Consider the following 9,176-nt stretch of genomic DNA (forward strand, 5'->3'; position numbering starts at 1 on the left):
TCTTTCTTTCTTTCTTTCTTTCTTTCTTTCTTTCTTTCTTTCTTTCTCTTTCTTTCTCTCTCTCTCTCTCTCTCTCTGTTTCTTTCTTTCTTTCTTTTTTTCTCAAGACATGGTTTCTCTGTTGTCCTGGAACTTGCTCTGTAGACCAGGCTGGCCTCTAGGTCCACCTGTCTCTGCCTCTGCCCGAGTGTTGTGATTAAAGGCATAGCCACTACCGCCCAGCTGTACTGTTCTTTCATTGAGGCAAGGTCTCAGAAAATTACCCAGGTTGGCCTTGGATTTGTAACCCATTGGCATTAGCCTCCCAAAGAGCTGGGATTTTAGGCCTGCAAGCGAAAAAGACTCAAACAAGGAGCGAGGTTCCTAGCCCTTACTGGCTTCCTATTTTTTAAATGACACAATTAACAACCAAATAAAATTGACTACTGTCTGGACATTTCATACAGAGAAAGGCTCAGGTGTTGGGCAGGCCTCCATAAGGCTCATCCTTGGGACTATACCTCAGCTCTTCCTAATTCGGGCAGGGCCTTCCTTGACCTTTCTTTCTGCCTCCATCTTTTTTTCGGTGGACCGGAGGCATCTGTGCCCCAGCATATAGTTAGAGAGGGAATGCAGCCAGAGCTCTATCCCAGTGCACAAAAATTTGCATTTATTTTGGAAGCAAAAGCCAGTAAAGATGTATCTCCTTATTTGGGCAGTCCTGTCACTAGTGCTTTTGTGACAGGATTTTAGGTAGCCAAGACTAGCCTTCAGCTCCTTATGTAGACAAGGATGGCCTTGAATGCCTTATCCTTCCTGCATATACTTCCTTCCTGGATGCTAGAATCACAGTCATGTGACATCAGACAGTTTATGTCTTGCTGGGCATTGAACTCAGGGCTTCAACTGAGCCCTAGCCTAGGCCTGTCTTTTGCTTATTTGTCGGCCCTTGTCTGGGATTTTATTTGTCTGGTATGGTAAACTTTCTAATCACTCCCAATATCCATTCCTTTTCTCTTTGGAGGTGACACCCCAGGTAAGGCAAACTTCTTTTGTACTCACTAGTAGTCAGTCAAAGTGAGCAAGATGAGGCAGATTTCTGCTCTGAGGTAAGAGGTGGGGTGGGACCAGGGTTATCTTCAAGAGTTGGGTTGCATTTTGAAAGTCCTGCAGAGCTCTGTAGAAAAACTCTGTTCTCTGACATTCCAGAAGTATTTATGAGACTGAGATAAAAAAAAAAAAATCTACGCTCTCTTCATTCTCAAATACTCCAAAGCAGTTTCTGATTGTAGCCACACAAAAACCCTGAAAAAGAGGTAATTTGTTTGTTTGTTTGTTTTGTGAGTATGTGTATGTGTGTGCACAGAAGCACTGTGGCATGCTTCTGTCATGTGGGTGTGAGATGGACCTCCGGTGTGGTGTTCAGGCTTAATGGCAAACGCCAATCAGAAAGGCCACCTCACTGCCTCCACTTTCCTCCTGTGTTTTCCCCTCACTTCTTTTCTTCTCTTCTCCTCCCCTCCCCTCCCCCTTCATTCCCTCCCCCTTCCTTCTTGCCACGCTAGGAGTCAAGCCATCACTATGCTCTATTCCCAGCCAATCAAAGTTTCCTAAGTGGCCCTGTGGGTTCTGTTAGGGTTTGTCCTTTCTAGAGACTAGAATCCACTGGGTGGAAGGAGAACCTTATCAAAAGGGTTAAAGAAACAAGAAAAGGGGACAGATTATCCTCAGACCCAACCAGAGGCACAGGGTAGGTTCCTGGAGCCAGAAAGAGTGCCTCACACAGCCTTTGGGACCTTATTCCTCATCTGAATGAGACCCTAGCAGAAGAGCTCTATAAAGACAGTCTAGGTTTGTCTGTATCCAGCATTGGCAAATGAAAACCAGTGCCAAAGCCCAAGCCCACCATGGCCTTCCTTCAAGCACAGGCTGTTTCTCACACTGTTAAGTGGTTGGAAATGGTAAGAAATCAGATAGTCTTTCATGACATGTAAGAACTGTGTGAGACTCTCATGAACTCTTGAAGTAGACGGTACAATTGAGGGCAGTCTTTCCTGTGAGCCCCTCCCCACCCTTGAGTCCCATGAGAATGCTCCGAATTACTCTCAAAAGGAAAACACAGAAACACAGGCGTGAGGTGGCATCCAGGGGCTCTGCCAGTTCCTCTCACAGGCACCAGAACTGCCTAATTGTTTGCTCCACACAAAAGGTGGATCAGAGAAGAATATCCTCTTTATTCTTCCCCTTTACATCATCTCCCCCGCACCTGGGGAGTCTGGATGCCCAGAGCCCAGAGCACCCTGAATCTGATGACGGGTTGCACCAAAGCGCTCCAAGACCTAAATCCCTCCCAGATTTGTGCAGATTTTCTGTGGCTTAACTAGATTTCTAATTGTCCTGCCACCTGTACTGAAACACACACTGCATGTTAATCTTGAATTCTTTTCTGTTTCCATAATCTTGGTAAAGTTTCCTGTACTCAAACACTAAATTCAAATTGGTCCGTGGATGTACTTTTTAAGGAATTAAATTCTCTGTTACGATCGCCAATATTATGGCTTCTTTGGAAGTACTCGAACAACTGAAAAGCGCATGGTTCCCCTGCCACGGACCCTGCACTATGCCTCACAGGCTGTGGACCTGAGCATCCTGGCATCTATTATCTCCTGCCATCATTTCACAAGAGTTTAAGGGGAAGAGTAAGGGCTTCTACCTGTTCATTTTGGGTTCCACCCCCTGATGTCCTGATGTGTTTGTTTGTTATTTATTCATGTGCACAGGTGCTTTGTCTGCATATATGTCTGTGTGCCTCCTGTGTTCCTGATGCCTGCCACGGTCTCAGGAGGGTATCACGGGTTCCCCTGGAAGTAGAGGTGGTTTTGAGTTATCCTGTGGGTAGCTTGAATTGAATCAGGATCTCTGGAAGAGCAGCTAGTACTCCTAACTCACAAGCCCTCCCTCAGCCCCAAAGCACTTATTTTCATTGCCTTGTTTATTTGCTGTGGTACTGAGATTATAGAATGAAAACAGACTTCAGCATCTGTTATGTAAACATTTGTCTGGACATTTAAAAATGTCTCTGGGATGACCTGAGACAAATTGTTTAAGTATTGCTGTCCTCATATGCCAAGCTGAAACAAAGTGTCATCCACAGTGCCACTCACAGGCTGTTCTACAAAGTTTGTAGCTGTTTCTGGAAAGGTGAAGGTACAGCTTCTGTGTTTTTGACTTGTTTTGTTTTAATTGTTGTAGGATTGGGAAATCAAAGCATGTAATGTAGACATTCTGCCAGCAGGTTACACTTCCAACCTTTTTTTTTCTTTCTGAGACATTGTCTCAAAATGTGTAATTCTCCTGCCTCAGCCTCCTGAGTGCTGGGATTACAGGCATGCACCATGATGCCTGACCAAGATAAATCATTTTTGTACCTGAAATACTCTTACAAAAAAGGGGCTGTCCCAATTTTAATTAATTAGTATATTAATTTAGTTATTTGATGCTAGGGATTGAATCTAGGACTTTGAGCATAGTAAGTAAGCACTCTACCTTTAAACATCACTTTGACATTCGTTTAAGAAGGCTCCCGTGAGAATGGGGGAAAGGACAGATGTTGGCCAGAGGATATAAAGATTAGTTGTTGGGTTTGGGATGATGCATGAGGACCTGAGTGTGTAAGCCCAGCACTGTTGAGGTCAGAGGCAAAGATGAGAGCGGTCCAGATTCAGTGAGAGAATCTCAAGGGAATAAGGTGGGACCTGAGAAGGCAGAACGTCTCTCTCTTGCTTCGACGTGCAGGCACTCCTAAAACAACTGCACATTCACTGCACATACAGCACACCCAGGAGTTAGTTATAACAGGAATAAGTTCGGAAGCTATAATTTACAGCTGATAATAACAGTCAGCAATAACGATTTGGCTAAATCAGATTTGCTCAGAGAATAGAGATGATCTCACCATATCAGAAGATAATAACAAAAGCCTATTACACACCTAGACCATGCATTTTTTATTGTCAATCATACCTCAATAGAAGTGGAAGGCTTAGTGCTGGTACAACTGGCTGTCTACATGCAGAAGAATGAAAATAGATCCATATTTATCACCCTGCACAAAACTAAAGTCCAAGTGGATCAAAGACCTCAACCTAAAACCAGATACTCTAAATCTGTTAGAAGAAAAAGTGGAGAAGACCCTAGAACTCATTGGCACAGGAGACAACTTCCTGAACAGAACACCAACAGCACAGGCTCTAAGAGCAATAATCAATGAATGGGACCTCATGAAACTGAAAAGCTTCTATAAAGCAAAGGACACTGTCATCAAAACAAAACGACTGCCTACAGATTGGGAAAGGATCTTCACCAACCCTTTATCTGACAGAGGGCTAATATCCAGAATATATAAAGAACTAAAGAAGCTGAAAAGTAGCAAACCACGTAATCCAATTAAAAAATGGGGAACAGAGCTAAACAGAGAACTCTCTGTAGAGGAATATCGAATGGCAGAGAAACACTTAAAGAAATGCTAAACGTCATTAGCCATTAGGGAAATGCAAATCAAAACAACCCTGAGATTTCACCTTACACCCATCAGAATGGCCAAGATGAAAAACTCAAGAGACAACACATGCTGGAGAGGTTGTAGAGAAAGGGGAACCCTCCTCCATTGCTGGTGGGAATGTAAACTGGTACAACCACTCTGGAAATCAATCTGGCACTTTCTCAGACAATTAGGAATAGTGCTTCCTCAAGACCCAGCTATACCACTGCTAGGCATATACCCAAAAGAGGCTCAAGTACACAACAAGGACATTTGCTCAACCATGTTTGTAGCAGCTTTATTTGTAATAGCCAGAACCTGGAAACAACCCAGATGTCCATCAACAGAGGAATGGATACAGAAATTGTGGTATTTTTACACAATGGAATACTACTCAGCAATCAAAAAGGAGGAAATCATGAAATTTGCAGGCAAATGGTGGGATCTAGAAAAGATCATTCTGAGTGAAGTATCCCAGAAGGAGAAAGACAAACATGGTACATACTCGCTTATGTAGACCTACAAGAAATAATAAACATAATGAAATCTATACACCTAAGGAAGATAAACAAGAAAGCAGACACGGGGTAAGATGATCGATCCTCACTTAGAAAGACAAATGAGACACGGCTTGGATACAGAGTTAATAAAATGTAACTGATAAGAAAAAAATAAAATTAAAAAAAAAAAAGAAAGACAAATGAGATGTGCATTGGACGTATGATAGGAGTCTACCGCAGAAGGCATCTGAAAGACTCTACCTAGCAGTGTTTCAAAACAGATACTAAGACTCATAACCAAACCTCTGGCAGAAGGGGAGTTAGTATGACTTGGAAAGGACAGAAGCTCCACAAGGGCCAAATATATCTCGGCACAGGGGTCTTTTCTGAGACTGACACTCCACCAAAAACCATGTGTGAATATAACCTAGAACCTTTGCTCGGATGTAGCCTGTGGTAGCTCAGTAACCAATTGGTTTCCCATAGTGAGGGGAACAGGGACTATTTCTGACAGGAACTAAATGACTGGCTCTTTGGCCTCCCCACCCTCCAAGGGAGGAGCAGTCCTGTTAGGCCACAGAGGAGAGCTTTGCAGCCAGTCCTGAAGATACCTGATAAAACAGGATCACATGAAAGGGGAGGAGGTCCCCCCTATCAGTGGACTTGGAAAGGGGCACGGTGGAGATGAGGGAGGGAGGGTGGGATTGGGAGGGAATAAGGGAGTGGGATACAGCTGGGATACAGAGTTAATAAAATGTAACTAATAATAAAAAATAAATACAATTAAATTAAAAAGAAGTGGAAGGTTGTTAAGATTATTAGCGTTATCCTTTCCCCCTTTTCAGTATCTCCCGGACTGAAGGGAAAGCTTTGCTCTTAAGGGACCATGAGCTTGTCTGTTTGGGCAAGCTGCCTCATCAGCCTCAGTTTCTTCATCAGAAAAACTTCATCTAAAAAATAGGTATGGGGAAGGGGAGATGGCTCAGCAGTTAAAGGGACTTGCTGCCGCACCCAAAGCCTGAGTTCAGCCCTGGGACCGACACGGTGGACGGCAGGAGGGCAAAGCCTTCTGTCCTCAATCTGTGCATTGTTGCATGTGCTCACGACCCTCCAAAATAAACAGAGAAGAAGGTAGTAAAATCATATTGTGCGTAGGTATGCTAGGGTATGGAGGTACCCTTGAGGAAGTTGCCGATGGAACATGGGCCTCTCCTAACTATTCTTGCAATTTGTTTATTATTTACTTACTCTTATTTTTGACAGGATCCTACTATTTAGTCCTCGCTGAACTGGAACTTGTTCTGTGCTCCAGGCTGGCCTTGAACTTTCAGTGACGTTTCTCCTGCCTCCCTGGCTCTGGGGTTATAGGTAGGCACCACTACATCCAGCTTTATTATTACTTTCCAATAATGTTTAAAAATTATAGGTGGCTCAGCAGCTAACAGCACTGACTACACTTCCAGAGGACCCAGGTTCAAGTCTCAGCACCCACACAGCAGCTCACAACTGTCAATAACTTAATCCCAGGACTCCAACAATCTCACACAGACAGGCAATACACCAATGCACATAAAATAAAATAAATATTAAAAAGTTATGTCAGGCCAGTTGCTGGGGATGTAGCACAGTTGGGAGAATGCTTGCTAATTGCGTATGAAACCCTGGGTTCATTCCCCAGTACCATAGGAACTGGATGTGATGGTGTAGGCAAATAATTTCAGTCAATGTATTCATATCTAGATAAAATAAAAGAAATATCTTTAGGAATTTTTAAAGGGTGGCTGCTGGCCAGTGAGTACAATCATTTCCTTTTTCCTGAACAAGCTATTTTAAAAATATTTTATGTATAGCCAGGTGGAGGTGAAGCACATTTTTAATCCCAGAACTTGGGAGGTAGAGGCAAGTGAATCTCTGAGTTCGAGGCCAGCCTGGTCTACAGAGTGAGTTCCAGGACAGCCAAGGCTACACAGAGAAATTCAGTCTCAAAAAAAACAAAAAACAACAAAAACTATTTGTTTTAATATGTGTGTGCCTCCCTTCCTGAGTGTCTGTGTACGATGCAAGTGCCTGGTGCCCTCGAAGGCCACAGAGAGCGACGGAATCCCAGGTGCTCCTAACAAGTGCTTACAAGCCACTCTCTCAGTGCTAAGAACTGAACCCGGCCCCTACGCAAGCAGTAACTGCTTTTAACTACCGAGCCATCTCTCCAGCTCCATAATTTTGCTTTCCCTTAAGCCAAGACAAACCAAAAAAAATAAATCAATGAAGCAAACTAGAAAAGGGCATTGGGTATCTTATAACTGGACTGACAGGCAGTTCTGAGCCACAGGGTATAAGTGCTAAGACCTCAATCTGAATCCTCTGGAAGATCAGGGGTGCTCTTAATTGCTGAGCCAGGGTCCAGAAGGATTAGCTTTAATATTGTAGCAATTGTTATCTTTTCCTCCTTCTTTTTGAGAGTCTTACTATGTAGCCCTAACTATCTTGGAATTCGCAAAGCATAGATATTTACCTGCCTCTGCCCCTTGAATGCTGAGATTAACAGAATGTGCCACCATACCCGGCCTGGTCTACTAGTTAATTTATTATCTACTACCTCATGCATAATCATGAAGGAATGATAAGGCAAAAGGTTGCTCACCTTGGAGAGTGAAATGACAGGCCTAAGGGAAGGGTCAGTGTCATGACTGATTTCCACCAAAGAATGCATGCTTTCCCTCGTGAGCAAGGCAAGTCCAGCTGGAGACATGGAAGAGGACACTGGCTGATGAAGACTCATGCAGCTGGGCAAAGGCACTGTGGAGATAACCAGGCTTAGCATGTCTTCAGCTGCTAGAACACTTGCTTAGTGTGGCTCTAGAGTACGTAAAGCCAGGTCTGTAATCTCAGCACAAATGAAGTCACTAGTTTCCTGGTCATCCTCAGTCACAGAGAGGAGTCTGAGGCAGCCTGTTGGAGATGCCAATGAATAATCACAAGATCATACCAGAAGATGAGCTTGGACAAATGCTGGGCACGGTGGAGGAGGCTGTAGTCTCTGCACCTCTACAGGTGGGGACAGGACAATTGTCATGCAGTTGAGGCCAGCCTAGACTACAGAGTGAAACCCTGTTTAGAAAAACTGAAAAAGGGTGCTGGCAAATTGGCTCAGTGGTCAAGAGCAACCATTGCTGTTGCAGAGGACTTGAGTTTGGTTCCCAGCATCCACATGGTTCCTAGTGGCTCCAAACAACTGTAATGCCAGTTCCAGGGGTCCTGATGCCTCTTCTGACCTCCAAGGACACCAGGCACTCACGTGATTCAGAGACAAACATGGCAGGCAAAACACTCATACACACAAAATAAAACTAAAAACAAATCTAAGAAAAAACAAGATGTTGCTCTTTCTGGTTTTGTTGTTGTTTTGTTTTTCAGAAAAAAAAACATGAAAAAAGAAAGAAAGGACACACTAAACTTAGTGGCTTTGGGGGTATGAGAAAGAACATAAACATCCTTATTCACCATTGTCAGTGCCAGACTAACCTTCAAGAATGTCCTTGCAGGTTGTTGTTTTGTACTTCTTTAGACCCAACAGTTGGGAGGGAGAGGAAGGTAGATCTCTATGAGTTCAACGAGTTCAACGCCAGCCTGGTCTATTTAGTTCCAGGCAAGCTAGGAGGACATGTAGTAAAACCCTGTCTCAAAAAAAAAAAAAAAAACAAAGAAACAAAAAACTCCCACAACAACAACAAAAAAAAGCAGAGCAGCCAGGTATGTTGGTGTGTTAGTGCACTCCTTTAATCCCAGTACTGGGGAGGCAGGGGCAGGTAGATCTCTGTGACTTCGAAGCCAGCATGGTCTACAAAGCAAGCCCAAGACAGCCAAGGTTACAAAGAGAAACCCTGTCTCAAAAAACCAAAAAACCAAAACCAAAAACAACAACAACAAAAGAATGCCCTGACCTCTTGCCCCTAGGGACAATCTGACATACCTGTCAGTCACACATACAAAAATGATTTTCCTCAGGAGTAACATGCACAGGTATAGCTGAGATGTCTCCACCTTTGGAGCAGAAAGTCAGTTTTTCTGTAGAGAAGGATTTCCCAGGTAGCTATTGTGGCTGTGCGTGAATTTCTTTCTTTCTTTCTTTCTTTCTTTCTTTCTTTCTTTCTTTCTTT

This window comes from Psammomys obesus, unplaced genomic scaffold (genome assembly GCF_907164565.1).
Source record: "Psammomys obesus unplaced genomic scaffold, mPsaObe1.curated_primary_1811, whole genome shotgun sequence".
Lineage (NCBI taxonomy): Eukaryota > Metazoa > Chordata > Mammalia > Rodentia > Muridae > Psammomys > Psammomys obesus.